General features: G+C 41.4%; 1 protein-coding gene across 1 annotated transcript in view; it reads right to left on the bottom strand.

The window, feature by feature from the left end:
* LOC101845306 (flavin-containing monooxygenase 5) overlaps window positions 1–5049 on the bottom strand; it is a gene marked incomplete at its 3' end in the record, with an annotated part of 54904 nt that extends 49855 nt beyond the window's left edge. Inside the window, 1 exon segment of the mRNA XM_013080062.1 lies at window positions 4806–5049.
* Between the last annotated feature and the right edge of the window lie 4386 nt (window positions 5050–9435).

A 9435-nucleotide genomic window follows, 5' to 3' on the forward strand; every position in this document is an offset into this window, starting at 1 on the left:
ATGAACAAAGTAGCAGCTACCAGTGGCGCCCTCAAAACCAGCTGCTATCATCATGTCTACTGTTACTGTTAAAAGTAACACTGTCACGAACTGCTCGGTCATTTGTCATTGCATAGGTTTAACGCAGGCGCGGTTCGTCCATAGAGCACGTTCGTGCAGTGCCGCCCAGAATTTTTCAATTGTTCTTTTACGTAAAGCACCCACGATAATAAAATCAAAGATGCCAGAAACAAATACTAGTCAAATATTATAGGAAATTCAACAATGATAACCTGACTGATAAATCGCTCTTTGGGACAACCCAAGCGATGGTGACACTCGTAGCGAGTTTGGCGGTACATTAATATTAATAAGTAGGCATATCTCAAATGTGCTCCTGCCGAATAGTGCCGAAACATAGCCCGCAGTAGGCAGTCTAAAAATAAACGCCATAGACTGTGCACTATTCTATGCCAAAATTATGTGAGCCCCGGAGCAATCCAGCAGAGAGCTCAAGCGAATTCTGATTGGTTCATTGTTTTGCCACTAGGCTATTTTAAGTGATTCTGTGGCCGTGAACCTGAGAGAGGTGAACGTGACATACTTAAGTCACCGTCCTATGAGTTGTGTCTTTGAATGGTTTTGTTGTGGAGTTGTGAAAGTTATTACTGGGTACTTGAGTGTTCAGTTCTAATGCAGGATGAACGAAATTGATGTTTAGCTAACAAACAGATTTAGTTATAGAAATCAATGCGACAAGTAAAAGGAGAGAACATAAAAGCACGAAGTCCTCCCTCACAAACCCAAAGATCCTAAAATTATACACCATCCCATTTACTACGCCCTTGGCTATCTTCAGCTTGTGATAGCTTAATTAATAATTGTGCACGCCCACTTTTTAGCCCCATGAGCCGCCCCGGTTTAACGCCTATTTCAACACCGTAAGGTTATTTAAGAGGTGGGACCTCCGAATTTAACATGCATCTTCAATAGGACCCAGCCAAATGGGTGGAGAGCCTTAAAACTGCCTTGCTCCCTAAAACATTTTAAGTTCCGAATGGCCCGTTGGAGATTCGAACCAGCATCATCCTCGTCGTAGTCCAGTACGATACCGACTCAGCGTGCCCCTGAACTGCTAATAAGGAGCAAACGTTTGTAAGGAAAATCTCCCTATTCTCTGCTCCGTGTTTTCTTTCAACATGCCGCGTCATACCTCACTATGCTTGCATAGCAACACATCTGTTTTGTGATTTATTTCAATTTGTAGGTATATAATAATGTAAAAGAAACCTAACGATACTAAAAACTGCGTTGAAGCAAACACCAGACAAGAAAATCAACTCGTGACTCGGCCCCCTTTCCCCCCCCCCAAATGCATCGTCATACCATCGGCGACTGTGGTATCGCGGCGAGGCGCCTCGACGTTGCACGCAGAACACCTGTGCGGGGAGAATTTTATCGAGAATCTCGATCTTTCTACTGGGACGTTGTACAATATTTTTCAGTCCGGGTTGACCTTGACAGGGAGTGTCGGAGTTCGCTTCTGAAATAATCCAACTGTTTCGGCTTTCTGCATTAAAAAAGGTTTGTTCCACAATGGCCGCTTTGCGCCCTCAATTTGGCTACCCTCGACTACCAGATCGACCCGACCCAACCCGACCCGATCACATATGTGGGCACCCCCTATAAAAAGGCAATAAAACGAATTTGGTTGAACGGCTACTGAAAAAGTTGGCGTATTTGTTTCACGGCGGTATCAACACAATTTGGTCATGATTTGACTTCTTGTCATCTGTTGTGACTAAAGTTAGTCCTTTTAGGACGTTGAAAAAAACCCCTTATACATTTATACGTATATATGAATGTCACTACATAATGTTAATCCAGTAGAGATAGCAAGCATGGTATAGTATGATAATAATTATTGAGGGTTTTACTTGAGAAAGTGCGTACTGGTCCTTCGGCAAAATCATTACATCGTTAACCATATAGCTTTTTCAATTCTTTTTTTTTTAAAGCTGAACCTCAAAATAGGCAGGCAACAACTGTTTAACAACATGTTTATAATGAAACATACAGTGTCTTATTTTTTTAAAGATGTGAATGATGATTTGAAAGGTGCCGCAGTATTGCCGTTAGTTTACAGCTGATCGGACAAGTTTCTGTTTCGTTCAAAAAGAGTAAACACTTTCTCTGTAATGTTGAGAAAATAGCACGTCCATCGGCGACAAGACGGGATTAAGTGCGCGGACAATAATAAACACTTCCAGAACAAGGAGAGATCTTCAACCTCAGGATACAGTGTGAGAGGTACCTCCAACACCAACAAAACCTATACCATATCTTCGTGGATTTTAAAAAGACCTTCGACAGGGTCTGGCATGTAGCCTTATGGGCAACCATGAGGAAATATAACATCAACGCCAACCTGATCAACGTCATACAACAACTATATGCCGAGGCCTCCAGCGCAGTCTATCTTAACGGCAGCATGGGAGATTGGTTCAGGACAACGGTCGGGGTGAGGCAAGGCTGTTTGCTCTCTCCCACTCTCTTCAACATCTTCTTTGAACGAATCATGACTGACACTGTGGAAGACCACAATGGAACAATCAGTATTGGAGGCAGGACAATCCCTACCTTGCGTTTGCCGATGACATCGATGGATTAGCAAGAGAAGAACTGGAGCTCGCCACACAAGTGGAGCGACTGGACACAACCTCAGCAGCCTACGGCATGGAGATTAGTGCCGAGAAAACCAAGATAACGACCAATAACACCAATGGCATCAACTCGGACATCAAAGGGGCGAGAAACTTGAGACCGTCAACAGCTTCAAATACCTTGGATCAATAGTCTCTGGTGAAGGCTCAAGACCAGAAATTCTGTCCAGAATCGCGCAAACAACAGCTGCGCTGTCAAAACTGAAGCCTATTTGGAGGGACAGAAACATCATGCACTACTAAAAAATCAGACTAATGCGTTCACTGGTCATTTCAATATTTTTACTTTGAAAAAAAAAAGCGTGTGCCTGCCAGTAGTGGACACTGACAGCAGAATTAGAGAAAAAGATTCAGACAACAGAGATGAGATGTTACTGCAGCCTTCTTGACATCTCGTACAAAGACCACGTTTCAAATATTGAGGTACGAAAGAGAATCACCAACGCAGTGGGGCAGCATGACGATCTACTGACCACAGTGAAGAGACGAACATTATAATGGTATGGGCATGTCACAAGATCCACAAACATGCCAAAACAATCCCGCAAGGAACCGTACAAGGAAAGAAAAAGAGAGGAAGGCAGAGAAGGAGATGGGAGGACAACATTACAGAGTGGACAGGAAAGACGATGAGTGACAAACTGAGGAAAGCAGAGGACAAAAAACAGATGGCGAGAGCAGGTTTTCAAATGCAGTGGTGCCCCCACGGTTGCCCCAACCACGGGATAGAAGAAGAAGAAGATCTATGGTTATTAAATCTAGCTGTAAGTGTGGTGGTAGTTTTAGCTTCATATTGGGCTGGACAGACTGCATGAACTGAGGTTAATTACGTTTTTGGTTTCACAAGTGATGCTGTGAGAAAGTTTTCTTTTAAAGTGGGGACCTTCTTCAAGTTGGTCACTTTCATGTGAGCATATGTTTTACACCTAGTATTTGACAAGGATACTTTTGAGGCGAGATACATGGGTTTATTGGAGGTGAGAATATGGGTAGTAGATCTACTGCTCTCGTTCAAACGAGGGGACTGTTGAAGTGCAATCAGAGGGGGATCGGGGAAACAGGCTTTCATTTTGTCTCATTTTTCCTGGATGCTTTAATGTTGGCAGTGGATTTTATGTACATTGGGTAGTTTTTGGTGATGAGTTGTGACAAAAATGTTATTTTCTGTTTAGGCTTAGGGGCTCGTAGGTCAGAAAGTTAGTGTGGTTCAGTTTGCTAACTTTCTCGATAATGGAAGTGATAAAACTTTTGCGGTATCCACTGAGACGAATATTGCCTGTGAACTCCTCTATCCGTTGTTTGAAAGAATTTTCACGAGAACAGATGTGGCGACGGATATGGGCAATACCGCAGACCACAGAACGGAATATATGTTTGGGATGGTTTGAAGAGGGTGTGTATAACTGGGAGTAAATAACTGTTTAAGTTCCTACCTGAGCGAGATGAGCCCTGCAAAAATCATCATCATCATCATCATCATCATCATCATCATCATCATCATCATCATCATCATCATCATCATCATCATCATCATAACTATCCACAGCAGCAGCAACAGCAACAACAGTAACAGCAGAAGTTGTAATAATAGTAGCAGCAACAGCAGCAGCACCACCACCATCATCAGACTACTAGTGTAAGCAAAATCATTCTGCCTTGTATTGGCTACACCAGACTGAAAACAAATGTTTGACACCTCCATTGACACCACAGTTTAAATCATTTAACTAGAACGCCAACCCAGGCTAAGTGTGGTACAATATCCCAGCAGAAAGACACACTATGCTCTAAATAATAACTTACTCCGTCATGGAATCAAACTCACATCTTCTGTGTCCAACGATGAAGAGTTCACAACTACGCACCGCTGGCAGACGTTTGTTTGTGTAAAGAAAAGCACATCGTCACAATCACACCCATTCAGTGCGGGGAATCAACGACATACATACAAACAGGCAGACAGACAGACAGACAGAGAGACAGACAGACAGGGACAAACAATAAAGGGAAGGAGGGAAGAACGACCTACCAGTGGCACTCTCCAATCATTTCCATACAAAGACGCCAGTGTAGAACTGGTACTAAATAATTGTAAGTTCCTACCTGAGCGAGATGAGCTGTGCAAAAACTAGTTTACGTGACAAGCCGGCAAATATATATAGAATTCGGGTCAGAAATACAGCCCAACTGTGCACGCTTGAATCCTGTCAACCAAATTTAACAAAACAAAACAAAAGTGGACCAGAACACAGATACGCGGATGGCAGCCCTTGATCGTGCAATGGAATAACAGGTCAACATTTAGTCTGTGGCAACAGGGTTTTGTGTCACAATAAACCATTAAAACATTTGATATTATAATATGAAAAAAGGAAGTGTTTATTTAGACTACATTTAGCGCAAAATAAGCTAACCCCCCCCAAACTTCATTTGGGTTTCCCTTTTATAGGTAATTGATCTAAAAAAACGAAAGAATTGCACGTAGTTTTGCTTTCACAGTTTGGCACCTGTGACGTTCAGTTTAGTTGTATCTTATCTCTCTATAAGCCATTCAGTAGGCTAAACCTAACTTCTATCACCGCACTTCTCATTTACGTTAGTTTTTGTCTCTTTATTTAACACCAAAATACCAATGCATAAATTATAAACTATAATTTTTAAAAAATCCCAAGAACCTCTGTGAATTTCTGTTTAAGTTGATAGGGACTAGATTCTAGATCTACTTCAGGGGCGAAGGCTGACTTGTTTGACAGGGTAATCAAAGTGAAACGGGACCAGATATGGCCTGGAGATATTATTATCACACAAGAATCTTACTCGAGGCGGCGACTCTTGAGTTGTGAATTGTGAAGGAGAACAAATACGGAAATCATATTGTATGTTCAACTGCCAAAATTATCGGGAAAGTATCTTATTAAATATTAATTCCAACTAAAATTAAATTTAACTTTAGATGTGAATACACAAACACAAAGCAAAGAAACAGAGATGTCGGTACTAGATCTATAAGTAATAGATCTTCCCGTGAGTCTAACTCTTTGGTAAAACATGACAATTATCCTTTTAAAAAATTTCACATTTGGCTATTTTTGTCTAGCCTTTCGCGGCCAGGAGGCGGTGTCATAATCGGGGTCACAATCTGATTATAGGACGGTAAAAAGTCGAGGAAAAAAAGCAAGCACTTGCAGCATGCAAGAGATTGTTAGGAGTTAGTTCCCCTCACATTTGTGAGGTAGACTCGACCAGTGTAATAGTTAGCTTACATATATAATATATATATCTAATCAGAGTTTGCGACTGCTTATAACTGTGGCCCCAAAGGGGTGAACAGGGTATTTGTGGCAATGAAACAGTTTTGACTGCTATGGACATGTTCCCTTCAGCTCTATTGGTAGACTCTTCCAGCTTCACTTTAAGCTTACTTAATCAAAGCTTGTGACTGCTTATGGAGTGGCCCGAGAGGGGTGAGCAGGACATTTCTGTGGCAGTGAAACCTTTTTGAATGTTAGGCATACTGCTCATGGTTGGTTATGAACGTCTTTTTACATTTAATTTATGAGGTTTACGTTTAGAGGTGAATTTGACAGCGACAATGTTTCAAAATTAGGAAGGGAAGCAGTGATTATTTGATTACATAGACGCTTCGCCCCTGATTCTACATAATACTAGATCTAGGCCCATAAACACTTTCCTATAACACGCGTTTTAGAACGTCCTGTGAGGGGTTCCAACCACTGTCATCGGGAATCCATAATTCCTTACACTCATTGTACATAAACGACGAAATAACGGGGCCAGATGTGGACAAGCCGACTGACACATGGCATCAAGCGGAAGTTGTATCTTCATCATCAGCAGCAACAACAACAACAGCAGCATAGTGTTTACTATCTCCACGGACACCCCAGTTTAAATCATTTAGGAGGTGGGCTGCTTAGACCCAAACGCCAACCAGGCTGAGTGGGGAACGGTGTTCTAGCAACTAGACACCCAACAGTCTAAATAATATCTTCCTTCAAACTGAAATCACATTCATGTTTTTGTGTGTGTAGCGACGAAACGACTCTAACCATCAGACAAGTGCTGTGCCATTTTCTCGAATTGAACTTCCATAGACGCTCCGAAGCGTGAAGCCAGCATTCATACTGATCGAATGCCAAGTACAAATTTCTCATACACAAGTTAATCAGCAACATTCGCTATTCAATATCTACAATTGACTACCCTTCCCTCAACTGAGCAATACCAATACCATCTGAAATCAAATTAAAACACGCCACAAAAAAAAAAGCTTCCACATAAACACAGAAATGCTGAAGCAATTAGATCAATTTGGGATTGACACTAGGACAAAACTTTTCAGTGAAATCTATGACTCAGTACAAGTACCAGAAAACCCACTCCAATCGATTTATATTACCATCCTCAAAATTAACCAAAAAAAACAACAGCTCAGACTTCAGGACCATCAGTCTAATGTTATATACTAGTAATAAAAGTACCCGTTCTACGAACGGAATAGTAATGAAGAATTATTAGGAAAGTTAAGAAGAGGAAAAAGACTGAAAACAGAAAAGAAACAAAACACAAATATTTTACCTTGAATTTATCCATGTAGCACCCCCTCTTGACTACCTCCAGGGGTAAGACTTCTTCTTCCTCTTCGAAGGCGTGTCATTTTCTCCTAAAGTTCCAGCTCAATCACATTTTTAAAAATGAGTTAGGCCTACATGGCCATTGTTGCTTCCTAGAAAAGCCTAATCTAGATTCTAGATCTAGCCGCGCCTATATCTCGAAGGATCATAAAGACATAGTCCAATAATTGAAAGAAGGAGCCTTGGCCCATAGATAGATCTAGGTTTAGAAATTCACATTTTTAACAACCGACAGGCGTCACAGATGGCCTAGATTTCTAGATCTATTCACAGTAGGAAAAATCCACTTTCAAGAATACTTTCATGATTCTTGATCTCATCTAGATTCACCTACAGCCTAGTTTTAGACTCTAGATCTATTCACAGCAGGAACAAATCCACGTTCAATACTTTCATCATTCTTGATCTCGATCTAAGATTAACATAGATCCAGCCTAGATCTAGATCTTATAATCTATAATGCTCAGCAAGAAAAATCCACTTTTAACATTCAATAGATTATCAAAATATCACAGATCTAGATTCTACTTTCATTTCGTGATTTTTCTTGATCTCGATTTATCTCGACACATTAAGTAGGCCTACGGTAGGCTAAACTACTCGTTGCGCTTTCGACGACACCCTCCCTGTCACTCTCACCACCCTCCCTCTGTTAGTGCTTTCTGGCCTTCTCTCTCTCTCTCTCTCTCTCTCTCTCTCTCTCTCTCTCTCTCTCTCTCTGCCCCCCCCCTCTCTCTCCCAAGGTAGGGTAACAAACGAAAAAGTCACCACTTTGTAACATGTATTACTACTTGATTCTTCTTCTCCGTCTTCTTCTCTTTGTTCTCCCCCTCCTCCTCCTTAAAACCCTACTGCTGCTCCTCCTGCTCCTCCACATGCTCCTCCTCCTCCTCCTCCTCCTCCTCCTCCTTCTTCTTCTTCTTCTTCTTCTTCTTCTTCTTTTTCTTCTTCTTCTTCTTCTTCTTCTTCTTCTTCTTCTTCTTCTTCTTCTTCTTCTCCATTTACACCTACACCTCCTCCTCCTGTTCTTCCTCCTCCTCCAAAAGGCGTGAGACCGAGACCGAGAATTCCCCTAAACCTACTTTATGTACAACTGAACACAAAACACCCTTTGGCGCAGTCGGCACTCCGCAGTGAATATACAATGTCGAAGCAAATGATGGCGATCGCTACAAAAGGATTGAATTTAACTAAAACTGGGCTTTCTTATTACACATTTGATCTTTATGAAAATACAATAGTGCAACACTACGTTTCAAGTTATGGGTACTGGCAAAGTTTCATATTTTTTCACTGTGTAGTTTTTGAGAATATACTGTTCGCAAAATTTGGCCTTAGCTCCATTAGTAGTAAGATATTGCATGAACATATTTTTTGGAAGTTATGTTGGAGAGAATTACGGGCAAAATTGACAAAATAATTTGAGATGAACAGTTCGCCATAAGGTGTGGACGTGACACCAGAAAAAAGTATCTTCTGCAAGAACACAACGGCACAGAAAAACCGTCAATTCCAAAAACAACTCTGAATGCTGTATTATTGAACAACTTTTGACAGAATCCACCATACCAGGCTGATTGAGCATTTAGAGAAGAAAGGTACTGATGTCAAATATATCAGAATCATAGGAAATCTGCACTGACCGCAAAAGGCAGCAATTTAAGTAAGTAGTGACCTTTCAAAATAAACTGAAATCTCAAATATCTAGCGTCGGTGGCCTAGGGGTTAGGCTCTCGGACTCGCAACCGTAAGGTCGTGGGTTCGAATCCCGTCAGGGGCCCGACGTTGTGTCCTTGGGAAAGGCACTCTACACGAATTTTCCTCACTTCACCCAGGTGGGAATGGGTACCCGGCTATAGACAGCGAAAGATCTTGTCAGTTTGTTACTGTTTGAGCGCTTAATCAGCTGCTTGCACTGTATGCTTCACGGGAAGCTGAGAACGTTTCGGAGTGTTCTGTGGTCTGCTGGGGTAATAATATAGTGTAAAGCGCATAGAGCCTGCTGTTGAGCGGGGATATGCGCTATACAAATGCTATCTATTATTATTATTATTATTATTATTATTATTATTAGCGGG

This window comes from Aplysia californica, unplaced genomic scaffold (genome assembly GCF_000002075.1).
Source record: "Aplysia californica isolate F4 #8 unplaced genomic scaffold, AplCal3.0 scaffold00073, whole genome shotgun sequence".
Lineage (NCBI taxonomy): Eukaryota > Metazoa > Mollusca > Gastropoda > Aplysiida > Aplysiidae > Aplysia > Aplysia californica.